Here is a 17,069-nt window from a genome sequence, read left to right on the forward strand (position 1 = left end):
AACCGTACGCGGAGTGTAAGTGTTCGCAGTGATGTTTCCGACGAGATTGTGCCTGTTAAGCGCCCACGCGTTCCTTAATTCGGTAGCCTTCTGGATCGCGCCGAAGCAGGACATGTGTATAGTGGATGCTGATTTGTCAATAAAAACTGGTAGGTAAATTACTTTTTTTCGTGCTTTTCTTAAATTTTTCATCTCTGTTACCGATGTGTGCTATTGTGTAACCAGCTGTGTCAGAGCGACGTGGTCTATGATAATTTTTATTGAAATATTGTTAGTTAGACGGGTGCAAAGTGATAATTCTAATAAAGATAACCACTAATCTGATTTTTAAAGTTTATTGAATTTAGGTGTGATGGGGTAAGTGTGCTGGGGTAAGCGTTCGCAGTTGGATGAGTGCGAACACTTACCCCGATAGATAAAATTGATTTTATAGCATAATATTTCAACTCTCGTTATTTTTTTACGGTGAAATATGCCACGTGTGTACGTGAGAAAGCACCCGGAGAGGTCAGTTTGCACTCAAGAGCAAAACGAAACTGCAAAAAGGCTTATGAAAGAGGGGAAGAGTCAGCGGGCTGCTGCAGATATTGTTGAGATCAGTGAAGCCACTCTGCGTAAACGCCTAAAACTAAAATTAATAGCAACTTCAATGGGGAGATATCGTCCGACATTTACACCAGATAAAGAGGTAGATTTTTTAAGATAAATAGATACTCAATTTATCGTGCAGATATCATTTTTTTGTGAAACTATTGATCTAATAATTATTCATTTATTTTCAGGCCGATAAAGTTGATTATGGTAAAAAAACTGACAAAATATTCTACGGCCTGACTATGCAGACAATGAAAATTTTTTTTACGAGTATGCTGAAATCAACAAGATCGAGAACAGATTTGAAAACATTACAAAAACGGCTGGCAAGGATTGGGTGTATGGATTTCTAAAACGTAACCCTGTTTTAGCTTTAAGACAGACTACTCCCACAAGTATTGCGAGAGCTATTGGGTTTAACGTTGTTCAAGTTCGGCGGTTTTACGCAAACTGAAAAATGCTTGCAAGTCTGAAATAATTATCTCAAGTCCCTATAAAAAGAAACTTCAGCAGAAGCAGACAGATGCAGATGCAAAAATCGTACGAAAACCAATATTCAAAACCATGGAAATATGACGACCACCTCTTTTCAAGAAAGTCACACCACAAAGAATCACCACAAAGCGTAAGGCGGGAGATTCCAGCGTGCATAACTGTTTAAAGAGCGCACAAAAACAGGCTTCTAAGGACTATTTTTGCCCACAATGCAAGGAGAAATATCGAGATCCACCAACAGAAGATTGGATAGAATGTATTGTGTGTAAAGCATGGTGGCATGAGAACTGCACAGACTACGATAAGGGGCAATTTAAGTGTGATAATTGCAATGGGGGGTAACTCTTTGCGGTGCGAACACTTACCCTACGGTATGCGTATACTTACCCCGCACACGGGGTAAGTGTACGCAATCGACATGCATGTAAACTTTTTTATATAACTGTTTGATTTATGAACCATATGAGGTTTTTATGGTTGTTTGAGATGCCTTAATAATCGGTCATATTAATAAACAAAAAAATTGAGTAAAATACCTAAAGCTTTTTAATACAAAAATCCCAATGTAAAAATTGCGCACGGTTACCCCACGTGACTCTACTATTGATTTGAACTATCGTTTCTCAAATCTTTGCAGAGTCCAACATCAGGGTAGCTATCAAGACTACAGACACAGAAGGGGGAGAAGAATAATATTGCAATTATCCGCAATTCATAAATAATAGGGTCATTTTTTTTTAAATGGTGACTTTAAAAAGTGATGAAAAGTGATATAAAGTCATGAAAAATGATGAAACAAAAACTAGTTTTTTTTCATCGCTCTTAATGGCTTTATATCCCTTTTTAAGGGTGTGTTGAATTGTCATTGTTTTTAAATACATGTGTTTGAATTTCACTTTAGTTTTTGTTAATGAATGAATGCAAATCTTGGAAGCGGAAATTAACCCACTTCCCGAGATTCGATCGAGTTGAAACTCGTCAGATAGATTCTTTGTCGATGACAATGCATTCTATCAACTTTGTGGCAATCGCGTACACACGCGCGGATTTTTCTAAAATCGGATTAGATTACAGCAGTTAATCCACAAAAAAATACACGTCAGTTTTACCTTATCGGCATTTGCCAAGGTTGGTTGAGTCGTCGACTCCGGTTCCTGGCTAGGAAGATTCAACCCTCAGTCAAACCAAAAAAAGGTATTAAAAGAAATTTGAAAATAGTAAATAATAGGTTAAAAAAATATTTATTACTAGTCAATTTTTGTACGTAAGTTAAGAAAAGGATCTTCCTAAATAGATAAAATAACAATATAATCTGCAATTTGTATGATTTTTTACTAACATCTCAATGTGGACGGTTTGCCAACAAATTAACAAAATAAGAACAGCGTAAACGCTAATAGCCAATGAAACCAAATAGCTCGTTAAGCCATATTTAATATTGCAGTCGAATATTACAATCGAATATTACAATCGAATATTACAATCGAATGCAGCATAAGGGAAATTTAGAAAAACATGAAGGTCATAAATCATCAACCTGAAAGCAAAAAGCAATACTGCACGTTTTAAATATCTTAGCACTGAATAAATACAATCAGTAAATAAAATAAGTTATTAATACAATTTTACGCTGTGTTTCAAAGTGTTTTCGTGTTTATGCAAATGAAAATAGTTTAAACGTTAAACAACGAAAAGTTTTATGGTCGATTCTAAATAACACGAACATGATGCCAGAATGGAAAATTAAAGTGAGAGTCTTCCTAAGTTTTTTTGATGATAAACTAATGTTTATAAGACAAGGTTTTTATGCATAACACAAATGATAATAAATTATTATAAGCAATAATGTAAAAAAAAACCTTTTTATTATTTTCAATTTTTATTGATATTACAGGCGACTAATTATTGCTTATAATAATTTATTATCCTTTGTGCTGTGCATAAAAACCTTATCTTATAAACATTAGTTTATCATAAAAAAATATATTTTTGATAAGTCAAAATATTTCACCTACAAATGTAGATATAATATGTCTCGACGCCATCTAGTGGGAAATTTAGCACTAACAAAGCTTTTCCTGCAAAAATAAAGTTGGTTGTTTACAGGTGGGAAACATATAATAAGCAGTAATTGTTGATTGAAAGTACTAGTATATATTGATTTATTTGGCGGGTTGGAAAAAAGCCGACGTGGCTCAGTGGTCCAGAGTCTCAGCGTCTGACCGGACATCAGAAGGCGCGGGTTCAATTCCCGTCGGCGACATTTATTTTTACTCGGGAGATATTTTCAATTTGTACTTATATTAGAGGCGACTAATTATTGCTTATAATAATTTTTTGAAGTCTTCCTTTTATTCACAGTGGTGTGCACCCGGCAATATCCCCCGAGATTATTCTAATATAAATTTCCCTAAGTCGTTAATTATTTTTTGTAAAAAAGTTATTCTAAATGAGGTGGTCTTCTATTTTTTTTATGAAAATGTATTATTTTTTTTTTGAAAAAAATAATATCGACGGCAAAATTAGTTTTTGAATTTCTCGAAACGTCACGCGCTTATCGGCCGGCAGCAAATATCAACATTTTGACGGCTTATATCTTCGGTACTATTCGATTTTTATTATAATAAATATCGATATCTATATAAATAAGAGTTCATGTTTTCAAAATCTTAAATTTCTGAAAGTTAAATTTCTTCACCGATTGCTTTGAAATTTTGAAACAACCTTGCAATCAACATACGCGAGTGTTTTTATATACCTATATTATATAAATGCCACCTGCGACAGGTAAAAACTTTTTTTTAACAGCGCCATTTGTTGGACGTAAAAGCAACACGCGCTATTATTTGTCAATCTGCACATGCAGACTGAACCACAGCAACGCATGGCGGTATACAGCTAATAAATAATATATAAATTCTAAAAGTTCTGTCTTCAGCATGATCTAATTTATATGATTACATTATTTGTAAATATCACGAAATTTCGTTGTAGGAGGTCATGTTTAAATTAGTTAGTCAGAGGATTTCACCATTTAGATCAGGGCTGTCCAAACCACGGCCCGCGGGCCGCATGCGGCCCGCGGTTTAGATTATTGCGGCCCATTGAACCTTTTTTTAACCGACTTCAAAAAAAAGTCCGGTTCGGTTACACCGACTACAAAGAGGTCTGTAGGTGTACCCACTGCATATAATAATACTTTATTAACACGCTTTTATATTAACTTCACTTGTATGTTTGTTTGTTTGCTTGCTTGCTTGCTTGTTTGCTTGCTTGTATGTAACTCTCCTGCTGCCTTCCTCGGCCCTAGTGGTAGCCGTTTCTCAGGCTCCCTCTCCGGAATAAAAGTTACCTGTTAGAACCATAGTCGGTAATAAAGAAACTACCATTAAATAAATATAGTTTAAAGAAACTAAAAAAACACGCTTTTGTAGCATACGAAACTAAAAAGTGAAAAATAAATATAGTTTAAAAAAACTAAAAAACACGCTTTTAAATAATATCGAACTAAAAACTTCAAAATAATTTTTAAAATAAGCTTAAAGCAATAATGAATGAAAAATGATAGTATTATTGTGAAAAAGCGTCGGGCGCACGATATACGAAAAATATGGCACAAAGCGCCCACGCTTTTTAACAATAATACTATCATTTTTCATTCATTATTGCTTTAAGCTTATTTTAAAAATTATTTTGAAGTTTTTAGTTCGATATTATTTAAAAGCGTGTTTTTTAGTTTTTTTAAACTATATTTATTTTAATTAATAATTGCTTTAACTTAGTTACTTTATTTATTTCTTGTCACATTTTGTATGAAAGCAATTATTATTCAGATTTTAGTTCATTATCTTCTTTGTTCGAAGTTTTAAATACATTAATGAGCAAACTATTTTTCTCGCGACGAAATTCAAACGTTTTGGGTATGTTCGATCACGTCGCTCACATCACTATTGACTCGAGAATTCGGGGAATTCCCCGAACTCAAAATAGGTACCTACCGCGCATCGTTCATTGGGCATTTGTTTGTCACTTGTCATTCAACGCAATGAAAGTTTTGATTGGGCAAGGTTACTCTCAGGTTATTAAAGACTTTTACATTATTTTAAAGTTTGGTATTACGTTGTTCGCTTTGTGTTTGAGTATATTGAACTTTTCATCATGTCTACAAAGAAGAGGAAGTTAAGTGAAGAAAATCGTACATTCAATGCGAAATGGGAGTTAGACTACTTTATCTCCAACAATAACAATAAAATTCAGTGTTTGATTTGTATGCAAGTTTTATCTGTAAGTAAAGAATATAATGTTAAGCGACACTATACTTCTTTACATGAAGAAAAGTATAAAAAACATGTCGGTGAAGCAAGAAAAGTTATGGTGGCTGAGTACAAAAAAAAACTAATACAGCAAACAAGTATGTTTTCAAAAGTAAGTACTGAGAATGAACAAAGCTTGGCTGCCTCATATGAAGTTTCATTACAATTAGCCAGAGCAAAAAAACCATTTAGTGATGGAGTTTTAATAAAAAAATGCGCAGTTGAAATGGCTAAACGCTTTATGCAGCCGAAATTAGCGGAAAAGTTTGAATCTGTTGCATTATCTCATCAAACGGTGGCGCGACGAATAGAGGACATGGGTAATTATATTACAAAAAAAATATGTGATTACTTTGTAGATTGCGAATACTATTCAATATGTTTGGATGAAAGTACCGACCAGACCGATGTCAGTCAATTAATAATCTTTATACGTTGCATTTCCAAAGATTTTACAATCACGGAAGAAATGCTGGATTTAATACCATTTCATGGAACAACTAAAGGCAGTGATATATTTGAAGCGGTTTTTTTTTTTTTTTTTTTTTTTTTTTTTCTTTATTCATGAAATATTAATGTGTACAGTTTTTACATGCTTTTCGACTACCACACTAGACACACGCCCGTATTATGGTAGTCGAAATTTATATACATAGGTTTATATAATTATATAAATGTAATATTTGATAACTTGTTAATCTAAGTATTTTTTTTCTTACATGCAATGTATGTGTATAATAGGTGACACTTTTACTGGTTCCCAGTTCAGTAGATTGCTCAAGTGTACATCAACCGTATTTTAAACTGTTGATATTAATGAGATAAAATGAACACATTCAGCAAATAAATAGGTTACTTTACTTGTTAAAATAATGAAAATAAAGTAGAAATTATGAAAATGAACTTGTTGAAATAATGAAAATAAAGATTAACAAAACTATAGTAGAATATGGAGGATTTCGTAAGTGTTCTTGTATTGTGACCGATGGGGCAAAAGCTATGACCGGGACAGTGACAGGATTCGCGGGACTTCTAACACAAAATGGCATTGATTGCCCGTTGTTGCATTGTATTATACATCAGGAAGCCTTGTGTGGAAAATCTTTGCGTCAAATGAATGCTATGAAAGTTGTTATAAGGATAACCAATTTGATTAGAGGTGGAAACAGGGCATTGACATTTTGACATTGCACATAGAAAATTTAGAGACTTTTTAAGTGAAATCGATGCAAACTATGGAGATTTACTATTGCATTCGGAAATCAGATGGCTAAGTGCTGGCCAGTGCTTGCAACGCTTTTTCGCCTTAAGAAAAGAAATACCTTTATTTCTAAAAAATGAGATATCATCTGACACTTCTGAACTACAAGATAAAATGCGAGATCCTCAGTTTCTGGCTGATCTTGCGTTTTTAACTGATATGACGCAACACTTGAATGAATTAAATTTAAAATTGCAAGGTAAAAACCTCAATATAGCCAACATGTACGGAAATGTGAATGGATTCAGAAGTAAACTGAAATTGTTCAAAACGTCTCTACAACAAAATGATTTTTCTTTTTTTTCAAGTTGTAAAGAACATTATTTAGAGATGAAAAATTTTGAAGAATGTAATTTTTTGGACCACCTCAAATACATGGACGAAATAATCGTCGAATTTGAGCGGCGTTTTGCAGATTTAAAAAAAATTGAGAGTGATATAGCTCTCTTTACTCATCCATTAACGATCGCAGTTGCGAGTGTGAAGATTGATTATCAATTGGAACTGTGTGATCTGCAATCAGACCCCTTTTACAAGGGCAGAACAGAAACAGGAATTGATTTTTTTAAGCTCCTCGCTGAACGCTTCCCGAAACTGACGAATTTCGGGCAAAAAATGGGCTCGATGATGGGCAGTACCTACCTTTGTGAAAGTGCATATTCAACAATGAAGTTTATTAAATCGAAATACAGGTCTTCATTGACAGATACTTCACTTAAACATGCACTGCGCCTAGCTACCACTAGTATTGAGGTTGATGTTGACAGAATTGTAAAAGACAAATTAATGAAAAAGTAGATAATAAAATAACGATATTACGTATTATTACCAGTATTTTATTTTTATAAATATTTTGCGGCCCACCAATGTATTTAGTCTTTTTTATTGGCTCTGGGTCCCATCTAGTTTGGACACCCCTGATTTAGATGAAAATGCCAGCAATATTTCCCGTTTCATAAATATTCCCCAAAAATAAATTCCAGGGAATTTTCCCATCATCAATAATTCGGGATTGATTTAAAGTGTAGGTACTTGGTTTCTATAATACGAAAATGAGAACTATAATACTTTCCTTGCATGTCTGAATTTCTAGAGGAGTATTACTAATAAAATGAAAACAGAAGGAGCTAGCACTCAAATACTGATAAGAAAATAAATAGGTTACACGTTTTAAGCACACAAATCGTGTTGAAAACACGATAAAAGATAAAACAAACGAGGTTTCCCTTGCATTTAAAAGTACCTATCTATCCATCAAATTATATTCTTGAAAAATTCACGGTACAGTCTGAAATTTTTTAGTAGTAAACAATAAAATGATGGCGCTGCGATCTTTTGAACGGTTTTAAATGGTCGACTCTCGACGCATCACCTTGCGCCGCAGTGGGAGGGATATATTCATACATCCGTCACTCTTGGATACATTGATCCCTAGATTCCTACCAAACCCTTATACCCTTTAACTTCCCAGAACCCTCCACAAAGCATCCCCAAAGATGACATAGGCCCTGAAGGAAATTATTTTCCCTCAGGGCCTAACACTCCTGTGTGGGGTTAATGTACAAAAAAATCACCAATATGGCTCATAGGAAAATGAATGTAAGTTGAAAAAAGCACAATGAGCTAAGTGCAGATTTTCTTATTTTAGCCAAACGGTATCTAATTACCATTCATTATAAATTAATGGTACTTTCCGTAAGGAGATGATTCTATATCACATTCTAAGACAATTATTATTTTATTGATTTTTCGTTATTTCGTATCAAAATAGATGTCAAATAAAAAAAATCTAAATCATAGATCAAAATTATAAATTAAAAAATATTTAAAAAATCGTGATGGTGTTTTACCTCGTTTGTTTAAAAATAACTAACTCTAATGTAAAAACATATTTTAAAGACAAAGTGAGTAAGTAGCTTTGTGTTGCCATAGTTATGTAAAAAATTAGTACCAATCGAATATATTTCTAGAATATTATGCCCAAGCATTTATCCATCGAATAAATGATGACTGTGTATAAAATGATACAGCACAATTCATTAAAAAAATGGAAGTCATGGATGAAATCAATAACATTTATACTTAATCGATGACAGTGATTGTTTTCAACAAAATAGTGTGCGATGGATTAATCAATCAGAGAACATTCAAGAAATACGTTACAATACTAGAAGAAGATTGCTGATATCGCAAAAGTCTTACCTTCAGAAAATAAAAACAAAAATGAAATTTATAGAGTACGTACATTAGTCACAATTCTTAATATTATCGCACATGAACCAATAATACAAATGATATAATTAGTTATCTATTAGAATTTATTATAGCAGATAAAATGCGGATAAGAAACGTTGCTTTTACTTCCAGTTCACTGCCTGACGATAAAAAAATTATAGCTGGAAAGTTTAAAAGATAAATCAACGGCAAAGGGTAAATGACTCGATGTCTAGCAGTTGATAAAGCTTCTCGATTGTTTAATTTTCACAAAATACAAGATTTAATAACTACCATCACGTCGTTTCTCCGGAAGGGTTGGTTAGAGAGGATATACTGCCACACAACTCTATCTTCGCACACACCCTTTGCTTTATTTACAACAACGTCCCATACATACTATTCTGTTATTCTGACTCTTGAAATGACCCAACGCAAGTATATGATTCACTTGATCATGCCAAGCCTTTCTCGGGCGTCTCGGACTTCTACTATTCACTTCCACATTTATACCATCGTGTATCATTTTCTTCCCGCGTGTATGTTTGTATATGTAATATGTTTATTATGCCATTGTTTTTTTGTAAATTTCTTTATCGCTTTTGCAATGTAGTGGTTTGTATAATGTTTTTTTCAAAATAAAATAATTAAACTAAATAAATGATATCATGGGATAAGTATTACAACAAGGTAACTTCTAACTTATCGAGCTACACACAACACTATAAGTTTCCTTGCCCATGTAAGCCACAAACACACAATGTGTTGTGCCATACATGAGCGAGTAAATAAATGTATGGTTTTGTGCGTAACTCGAAGAAGATGATTTCGGAGTTACCTGGAGTAGTAATTACAGTGATTATTATGATATGGGCTTAGTAATCAAAGCATCTAATACTACTAAGAATGCTCCTGGTTGGGACTAATAATGTAATACTTTTCTATTCCACTATCCCTTAATGTGTTCCAATAATCGATTTGTTAATATCGTGTATGACTTTTGTCGAGCTGGTTTGTTATACACGGTCTTCCGTGAGTCGGTCGGACAAAGCCTTTATTTCCTTCCCGTGAGAAAACGCGACGAGAAAGTTTTACCGTTTGCAATCTTTACATGAAAACCACGACTAATAAGCCTCATTCACAAAAGAGTCTTTAAGCGCAATGCTATTTAACAACGCAGGCCTCTGGCATATTGACGGTTATAAGTTCGGAAAATTTGTGTCATTTCCAACTTGCAATAACATCCAAATAAATGGAACATTTCTGAATCTATCTGAAACCTAAAAGCGGTTTTTGAAAGGTAATAAGAATAAGATTTCAAATTTTATTGTTAGAAATGAATATATATTTTTTAAATATTAATCATACAAATTATAGTAGCGTAGTATGCAGTACAATTTAAGCCAACCTGATTTTGTCTGACAGAAGTATTCACATTCGCAAGAGAAGTCTAATGGAAGAGCGTATAAACAGAACAAAATTTCCACGAGCCGAGACACGAATTACGGGAAAGAAACAAAGCAACCAAACAAATTTTGTCGTGTTTATACGCAGCATAAGCGAAGTACATTTTGTATGAAAAAATCAGCCAGAAGTGCGTATGAGGGAATAGTTCGAGGATGTTTGGTTACGTGACTACTACAAACTCTTTGTACAATAGATAAACAGAATATCTTTTGGAAACTTATTTTGTACTTAAAGTGGCTTATCATCGCTCTAATTATACAAATTAACTCATTGAAAATCAAGAGCACTTCAATTCAAGCACAAGGATTCTTGTGGAAAAATCCATGGGGTGAAGTTAGCTGCATATAATATGTAGTAAACCCAGCTACCTCAAATTTAACTTTGATCAACGATTGATAAAAAAATAATATCAATGATATGTTCGAAATGGGACGGATATAGAATTTGATCGTTTTGCCCGTCGAACTGAAATCCGAAAAAAGACTTGTGGCACGGTGGATGACATTGCGCCAACTCCCACGATAATAAGAATATTATTATTATCTAAGTCTTGGCGCTGAACATTTTACTCCCTTGTGAATGAGGGTTTTAGTTGCTAGACATTTATATTCTGCTAGTAATTTAAAATTGGTATCATCGTGAAGGGTGGTAGTAGAATTAATTAATTGGCTATTTAATTATTAATCATAAAAACATGTTGTAATCTCTTTTCGTCTTACAAATGTGTCAAAATACATAAAGGTCTTTCGTAAAATGGAATCACCAACGACTTCTTCCAAGCATGGTAAAGGGTGGTATCCTTAACAAAATTGGAATAATAGTCCACCGAGGATGTGGCCTTGGAAATGAGTGCATGAAGACCAGAACCCGCATAACGAAGAAACGACAGACAGAAAGAACAAGGTAATATTTTCTTCAGGGGGAATGGTGAATAAATTAACAATTATTAAACATTAAACCAATTAAAAACAGATCTACATAATATGGCGTGGGACGGCATTCAGTACGGTGACCTTAGCAACCTCGGACATAGAATTTATGCGTAGTTAGTGATTCACCATGTTATTTTTTAATCATATAATGTGTGTAAAATCATGTAGATTCAATTTAATTGGCATATTTGCAATAATTAATGAATAAGTCGATCAATTACTGTGATATAAAAGTATATATATTGTTCTGAAGGTACAAGAATAACTCTTATCAACCTGGGTCTCGATTCTCGACGAACAACGAGCGGTTCGACCTACTCGTTGTTCGAGTGGAATGACTTTTGACGTTTGGCGTATGTAAGTGTGTACCTTCGACGAGACTCAAGAATAAGTACGTCGACCAATGTATGTATTTTCGACGGCGATTGCGAGCGACCTGGATTGGAGAATACCCAATTCTGAGGTTGGTTAATATGGAAAAGAATTCGTAAAAAAAAACATAAAAAAACTTAAAAAATAAACGTGCACTTATTTTTATATCTTCAATTCTATCTTGTTTTACGCTGCCCCAAGTCTGTGCAAGTTCCCAAGGTTAGTACGATTTTGTTTGATAAACTGCGTAATTAAATCTGACGCATGAAGTAGGAATACTTTACTACCTACGCAAAACTTACAGTCAGTCTAGTGGCGTGATCTGTTATTTGTTTAAATTGTAACGAATAATTTGTTTACGATGATTCAATTAATTCAATGTAAACATGTTGTCTCTCAAAACGTCGAGAATATGTGACACAGTTGAATCGATGAGTTCGATTTCAGGTGGGGAGACACAATGTGGGGTGATGTGGGTTGTTTATCAGGAGTAATAATGAGATGAGTTCGTTTCTTATCGAGGACTTTTAATTTCAAATGGTGAGGAACAGTGTGGAGTGATATGGGGTGACGTGGGATTGTTAGGTTGGATGGAATCACAATAATATGACACAATAGTAAACAGATTATTTGACATATTATTATATTATCTTAATCATAGGGAATAGTCGCCTAAGCTGTAGAGTAAATAAATTACATATACATAGATAATTCGATACCGAATGGAGCTGAGAGGACAATAGGACACAGCAGATATAGCTTCTCATTTTCGTATGTTTTCGATACTGCGCGTAATTTTTAGCAATAGCTAACAATGACAAACTCGTGCTTGGGTGTTGTTTGGTCTACATTTATATATAATACGGTTTTTAGAGTGGTGTGTGAAATAATTGAAATGCAATACAATATTATAATATCGAGTTCAAAAGTCGCCAGCAGTGTTATCGATATTTTTACGACAAATATTTCAATTAATAAGAAATTCCAGTCATCAAGAATGTGTGACCTTCAGAATATATTTTTTTAATAATCAGTTCAAAGTAGTTCAGTCTCTCGTAGACGAAAAAATATTTTTTTATAAATTGAATCCTTGGACAAGCGTATATGTATATAAAACTAATATGATAAATGATAGTGTGTTTTTGTCATTCTTTCACGCCGCAACGTGATCGACATTTTTTTGCATAGGGATAGTGTTGGAGGACTGGGAAGTGACATAGGCTACTTTTCATCTCGGAAAAACATCTCACTCCCGTGGGAAAAAAATTGTACAGTAATTTCTCGCTGATACCACGCGAGCGCGGGTAAAAGCAAATATCGAATAAATACCAAACTGTGAGGCGTAATCATTATAAGTTTTTGGGGTAAATACTACTCCTATTAAATAAAGGTACACTTTTTCCATTCATATTTTTTACGAAAATAATAAATTATATACACATTTGTAGTGTAAAAATAAGCCTTACATTTCTAGTATCGTGAATGAGTGAGCACCATAGAGGAATCTCTCGACACTCGACACGGAAACTAACACTCGACAAATAAAGAAACAGAGTGAAATAAACTTCCCAAGGCCTGCACATGGCTTTCCGCGGTGGAAAAACTGAGAAATTTCAGACATATTAAATGTACACAGTAACAGTACACACAATGTCTGAAAACATAAATATTCACCCTGGAACGATGACAGTGTACAATAGTTAAATAAGTGCCATGTTATTTATTTTCAATCTAGAGCAGTTAAGGCGTTCTGTGCGCGACTCCACACTCCGCTCCAGTTTCAGGCAAACATCTATTGTTCTGTTGCTCCATGCTCCATGCTTCGTTCCAAAACCCTGATTTAAACACCTCTACCACATTCCATGTTATTGTGAGGTAATTATTTGATTTACACCGACAAAATGACATATTGAGCACATCCAATTATAAATATTGAAAAATACCGGTCGTATTGATATACTATACAGGTCAAATCGAATTTCTTTATCATAACGTCACATGAAAGCCAAACTAACAATATAACTGCAACTCTACATTATTGACTGAGTGCAGCGAAGTTCTGTTTTAGCTCGAACATTTTGCATTTCGTCTATCTGTACATTCCGTTTCAAAATGATGGCCGTTATTGGTTTAGTTAATATTATTTTATCAAATGTGAAATCGTCGTGTTTATTTGGACTTTCTTGTTTGCATTTTTTTTCAATATTAAATGCCTGCCTGAAGATGGTTTGAAAAAATATGGTCATGTTTACCAATGTTTCTCAGAGTGGGCGATAACGCCCCCTTGCGTGGGCGCTGGAGGTTTTCAGGGGGCAGTAGAATGCTTAAAGAAAATGAGGGGGCGTTAAGGAAATCTAGAGGGGCGACGGCAGTCAAATCATATCTTTAAAAATCCGACGGAATCTGGCAAAATTAAATAATATTAGTTTGTTTTACCTCCTTATTACAAAAGTAATTCGGAATTCGAGCCTGCTATTAAGGCGAAGCTTAATGCTAAATCATTATTTTGATTAATCTTTATAACGAATTTGTGTACATTATGAATACAAAAAAATATGCTTTAGATAAATTGGAGGTTTTCCTTTCGTTTCGCTTGAGTAGAATACAAATTAAAAAATAAATTACTCAAAATATAAATGTAAGCTACTAAAAAATATATTTTTTCAAAAGAAATGTATGATGGCGTAAAGAAAATAACTTTAAAATACACAGTATTATAACTAAGATTATCTGTGATAGTTTCACTTGATTAACTTTTTTATAAAATTATTTACAAAATAAATAAAAACCAATTTTGTGCTTGAAATCGAACGTTTCTAGACTATGTTGTCAAGCAATTTTAATGCCTATTACCTAAAATACAAGGTATACCAAGAATATACACATATTTGGCTTGTAGCTTCCTCTTAACAAACTTGTCGAAATGCATCAGATTCATCCTTCACATTAGATAAGTTTTAAATTAAAAGCCTTATTTTTAATGTTTATAAAACTACTAATAAATAAATTGTAAAGATGATTAAGTATGTGTTTTAAATGATGATATATTTTATAATAAATGATATTTATAAAATATATAAAATGATAATATAAATACCTAGTGGTGAAATCACAGCAAAACGTATCATAACATGCAAATTCTGTTAAAAGATTGACAGTTGATAGATAAATAGACACACTAGACATTGACAACATTTATGACACATCACACATTGACTCATCAATGCCATCACATAAGTATTTGAATTTTCTCACAAATAAATAATTCTGTTGTGTTTTTTTCTCCATAATATTTTTCTCGCTAAAAAAATTTAAGCATGTAGGTATGTGCAAATAAATTATTATTTACACTGGAAAAATATTATTTGAAAATTATGACGAAAACAATTAATACCATTATTTACTTACTCTGTAAACTAGTATGTAGTAATAATCTGACAGTAAATAAACATAATATATTATCAGGTAACTAAGACATTTTTGGGTAATAAATGTGCAAGTGACATGTTCTTATCTGTCAAATAATATTGTAAGAATTCTCGTGGGTATCGAATATGTTATAATTTTTTTCAACGGTAATTTATAACAATTATATGATCGATGAAGTGGCTCTGTTTATATAACTAATATTGCACTATGTTTTAGAAAAATATGAGAAAACATTTGAATCGTATTTATTACAGCAAATAAAACACCGGTTTTTTATGCTAGCCCGACAAAACATGTAATAATTTATGTAAACAGAATATATGTTTAACTAAAATATACCTACTTGGGTAAAATAAAAATTAGCGAGCAAAAAAACTGTAGGAATTGAGATTTTAGGTTGACATAATTTGAATAAACGTCAAAACCTAAAATATTATTCTGTTTATCGCAGTAGTATTATGAGTATAAAATAATAAAACACTGTTAAAAAGCAGACAAAGCATTGTAAATAAATGAATTTGAATTTTGTTGAGGTTAAAAACACAAATTTGATAATATAACAAAATACCATAACAAAATAGCGGTAGACTTACCGGAATAGCAAAGATTTCAGGTGGTGATTTATAAACACTTTTCTTGTCGAGTTGTATGACTAATAGTTGGTCACTTTATCGTAAAATAAACAACACAAAAGTTAACTCGTTGCACAAGACGAAGACCATACGCGCACGGCCAAGTATTTTTAACCTCCACGATCACAACGCCGGCCAATGAGAAGGCTGTATTGCTCGCTGGAAAAGTGGCGTGATGTCTACGTCACACGAGGTACCCAAACCATTTCTAGGTTCGTTGCTACATATTCCCTGATCAATACTCCCAAAAAGGTGTTCGTCGCGCGCAGGTGTTTCAAATGCGTATAAAAGTATTTGTATTAGAATAAATTTATTTAAGATTATCAATTTATGTCCTAAATTGTTAGGAAAAAATGTAGCAAACAATGAAACGTCAGTTGAAAATAAGTTAAATTTGAAAACACGCACTTTTGACGCAAAAGCATAAATATACCACTCTCTAGATCGATATCTTCGGGCTTTTTGTATACAACAGAATTATACAGTACTTAACCACAGATATACAAGCAGTACCTACCGTGCGGAAAAGAGCAGTAGACAAGATAGAAAAAACTCAAGGTCATCTAAAAGTAAGATGCAACCATAGACAATATAATTGCTCTCGGCCTACTCCATTCATTCACTAGCCCAAAAAAAATATTTTAAAAATAAAAATGTCCTTGAAGCAGAAAAATGTCGAAATGTTTTCCAAGGGCCTGACTAAGAAAATAAACTTTTACAGTGCATTTCCTTGAGATGTAACTTGTAAATCTGAGAAGAAGAAACCCAAAATGACAAGAAATTTGCAAAAACACTGAAGAAAATTTCCAAAACATGATTGTCCGACAGTATGACGAAGAATTCCGACATTTTTCAGCCTCATGAACTCATGGTTACATATGTTAAAAAATCTTTAATTTCACCAAAACAATAAGATAATACAGGATAACACTAATCAATAACATGAATAAGTTTATCGATATAATAAATAACATTTATACGTTGTGGAGGAAGACATAATGTCAAGTATGAAGCATTGTTCAAAAAACCGAACGAATAACCTAAAACTGTTAATTCACTTTAAACTTGAACTTACGTAGGTAGGTTGAATATAATATGTTTGTAACTCGCTAACACTATACTGGCTTATATTGTATTTTTATCACGAACAACATTAACACGCAATATTTTCGACGGAAATGATAGTATTTCGGCAGAAAATGACAACCCGCGTGTATAAATAAACCACTGTCATTTTGTTTGAATGATTTGAAACTGTCAAAATTCCGTCATCTCTTTCTGTTACACGAGTCATTATGGTAGAGAGCGAGAGATCAAACCAATCCTTCTGTTCTCACCAATGAGATCTGAGCTTTTAGCC

General features: G+C 33.2%; 1 protein-coding gene across 1 annotated transcript in view; it reads right to left on the reverse strand.

Moving 5' to 3' along the window:
• Window positions 1–16,045, reverse strand: part of Acsl (Acyl-CoA synthetase long-chain) — a 65,471-nt gene extending 49,426 nt beyond the window's left edge. Inside the window, exon 1 of the mRNA XM_089651511.1 lies at window positions 15,671–16,045. The gene's annotated coding sequence lies outside the window, so the exon portion shown is untranslated. The remainder of the gene's footprint in view (window positions 1–15,670) is intronic.
• Between the last annotated feature and the right edge of the window lie 1,024 nt (window positions 16,046–17,069).

Source organism: Hesperophylax consimilis, chromosome 4 (assembly GCF_061612785.1).
Source record: "Hesperophylax consimilis isolate HC1 chromosome 4, BYU_Hcon_1.0, whole genome shotgun sequence".
Taxonomy (NCBI): Eukaryota; Metazoa; Arthropoda; class Insecta; order Trichoptera; family Limnephilidae; genus Hesperophylax; species Hesperophylax consimilis.